This window comes from Schistocerca americana, chromosome 7 (genome assembly GCF_021461395.2).
Source record: "Schistocerca americana isolate TAMUIC-IGC-003095 chromosome 7, iqSchAmer2.1, whole genome shotgun sequence".
NCBI classification, from domain to species: domain Eukaryota; kingdom Metazoa; phylum Arthropoda; class Insecta; order Orthoptera; family Acrididae; genus Schistocerca; species Schistocerca americana.
This window is the reverse complement of record NC_060125.1, coordinates 337,430,628-337,434,024: the sequence shown is the minus strand read 5'-3', so window position 1 is coordinate 337,434,024 and position 3,397 is coordinate 337,430,628. Positions and strand designations below refer to the sequence as shown.

The 3,397-nt window shown below is 43.3% G+C and overlaps 1 non-coding gene across 1 annotated transcript; it reads right to left on the bottom strand.

Moving 5' to 3' along the window:
- Positions 1-400: 400 nt before the first annotated feature.
- Trnas-cga lies at positions 401-475 on the bottom strand. Its single transcript has one exon. It is a non-coding gene; the product is annotated as a tRNA-Ser (tRNA).
- Positions 476-3,397: the final 2,922 nt, after the last annotated feature.

The following is a 3,397-nucleotide window of genomic DNA, read 5'->3' as shown; positions in this document are numbered from 1 at the left end:
GAGAAAATTATCATATTTATATAAAACAAAAACTGTTTTACACAGAAAATAGCTGGCATTTCATGTATGCAAAAATGTAAAACTCGATTTTTTAAGCCCGTTTGCCTTCCGCCTGCTCTTACGCTTCTACATTTTAGCATAGGAGGGGACAACTTTGAAAGCAATGTTCCATGATGTAAGAAGATTACGGTTAGTTCTGGATACACAAATTGTAGAAAGACAACATCCCACGCACAATTCGTGAATGGAACAGGGAAGGGGGGATCAGATAGTGGTACAATAAGTACCCTCCGCCACACACCGTAAGGTGGCTCGCGGAGTATAGATGTAGATGTAGATGTAGATAGGAGTCTGCAACAGAGAACAATTCTAATGAAACTTCCTGGCAGATTAAAACTGTGTGCCCGACCGAGACTCGAACTCGGGACCTTTGCCTTTCGCGGGCAAATGCTCTACCAACTGAGCTACCGAAGCACGACTCACGCCCGGACCTCACAGCTTTACTTCTGCCAGTATCTCGTCTCCTACCTTCCAAACTTTACAGAAGCTCTCCTGCGAACCTTGCAGAACTAGCACTCCTGAAAGAAAGGATATTGCGGAGCCATGGCTTAGCCACAGCCTGGGGGATGTTTCCAGAATGAAATTTTCACTCTGCAGCGAAGTGTGCGCTGATACGAAACTCCCTGGCAGATTAAAACTGTGTGTCTCGGTCGGGCACACAGTTTTAATCTGCCAGGAAGTTTCATATCAGCGCACACTCCGCTTCAGAGTGAAAATCTCATTCTGGAAACAATTCTAATGTTAAAAATACGGGTAGGAATGGGGAAAGGGATTTTATTTTCGATAAAGGAAACCATAGAAATTGCGGCTAGTAACATGCTATTTTCATAGCGATACAGCTATCAGTCAGTCCATAAAACTTCCATTCTGCCTAAAAAATTGTGGACAGGAAGCGACCACGTATATTACGATGAAAATGTGTCAACATGTTGTCCTGCTCGGTTACCAGATATGTCTCCACTCGAGCCCAAAAGGGACGTCATCGGACGACAACTCCAGCATCATCCACATTCTGCATTAATCGTCCCCGTAGGGGCCGACCGAATACCACAGGCATGAAACTCCGTCCCACAAACTGACGTCTGGCACCTGTACAACACAATGCATGCACGTTTTCATGTTTTCATTCAACATGAGAGAGGTTACACCGGTTGTTAATGTACCAGCGTTTCAAATCTGCGATGGCTTTTCTCTCACTTACATTGACCTGTGATCTTCCAATGTTAATTACTTAAGTACGTTGCTTAGACAAATGTGTTCCCAAAATTTCTTTAGTCTACGTTAAGTATTTTTGGATGTTGCAATATTATTTTTCTGTCAGTGTACGTTGGTGATAACTAGAGAGATGTATAAATTCTGATGTCCGAAGTATTCCATTGAATTTAGTCTCAAATATCAAAGGGAAGTGGAAACGAAACTACCCAGATAAGACTCCCTGCTTGACGGCCAACTGGACGACATTGAATCTAACCGCCAGGTAACAATAAAAGGGACAGAATATCAGCGAAAACATTCTTAAGATACATTGTGTAAGGACGCAGCTTCTCTAGCAACAGCAAGAACAATCAAGCAGAAGAGTAATGTTGGGAGGACAGAATTCCCAGTTCGTGTTCCTAAACTATGAAAGGACGGAGTAGGATATTAACAATTTTTAATCTAGAACTAAGAAATGAAAAAAACTGATGTGTTCTTTTCGTTTATATATGTATTGTCAATTTCATCTAGTTGCAAGGTTAACCTCTTCCATAATTACAGTGTAACACAACACTTAGTAGAAGATAGTCCCAGAGTAGAACCTGTTACGAAGCACTTTGGATAATTATGTAATCTGTTGAAAATTGGATCTGGTGCTTGAGGGAGTATATGCATCCCTGTGCCACATTTGTGACGTCCCATCGGTAAATCGAGCAAGGTACACCCTGAAAAACTAGTTTTACCTCATATTTGTAGTAGTGCTGATGCCACTCAGCACTTCGGCACAAGTGAACATCTTAGTACAGCAACCGACCAAACCACTGTGGACTAGTTGTACTAGACTGACAACCAGCACTTCACTTCCAACGTCTGACTGTATCGGCAGCCAAAGTACGGCCTCTCTGTGTGACTGCCACAGCAATCCTCTGAGATCTGCACATGATACTTAGTAAGATGTCAGACCAGTAATACACCTTACATTGGCTTCCTGTAACAGTTATGGTTAAATCGATATGCCACACTACATAGTTAGGCGAAAATGTTCGAATTTTATTGATAGGCTAATCGAATAAACAAGTCGACATTTCCTGAATATAAACCACTAACACTCACACTAGTAACTGCACACAAGTAATTTCCCAAAACTAAGCTATGAGACGCAGTTCTGATGGAAGGAGAATTTTATTACGGCAACGCCTGTTCCATGTAGGCCGAATCCTTTACAGTGGGACATCCAGCGGACACAATAAGATGCAGGAGCCACTGTGCAGGCCGTCGCCAAAAGCCGCCCTTGTCCCTGCTTTTAACGACGACCCTTCGGAAAGCATTTCTATAGGAACACGGCGGGAAATGGCAGATAAACGTCTAGAGAAAACCGACTCAAAACGCTGGTGGCTCATTATGGCCCCCTGCGTAAAAAGAAAGAAGCTGTTTATCTCAGTGTTACGTAGCCCCACGAAAGAAACGACGCCTGTGATAGGCTACTGAAACTCTAGTGGCTGGAATTATATCAAGTACGAACACTCTGACTGGCCAGAAAGAAAACACGTGGCCACCAGCTTTGATACAGGCAAATGCAGACAGAAAATTCGCTCTTTCCTTGCAACAAATCGTCGAGCGTTTCAGCAAAGTGACTGGCACTGCGCTGAGACGATTGCGACAGTAATTATGTGAACAGTTACTCACAGGCCCGTCTTAATTCCTAGGGAGCTTGGCTGCAAAATCTCCTAGTATGGAGAATTGCACCTAGCTCTGACAGTTAACGCTTGCGAGCGATTTGAGGGCAACGATATACGCACTGTTCCAGCCAAATAGCGTGTATTATGCCAATTAAGTAAGCTAGGGAATAACTGGGAGTCTCGGCTTCACCGAAGACGTAGGAAATGTAGCAGACTGGTGTTTAACAGGCAAGAAATATTTAGAATAGTGTTGATGTATAGGATCCCTGACACCAATGTTAATGTTTATGATCCCACTTCTGATCACCAATTTTAAGGGTGTACAAGGTTTGGGAATGGGGGCGGGCAGTCGGTTGTTACATATGCCTCGTGATGACAGGGCGCAGGAAGTCGAGCGGTCAGGATTAGAGAATGGGCATACAGGGCTGCCGTTAAATGACAAAATAGGAAATTAAATATAATAA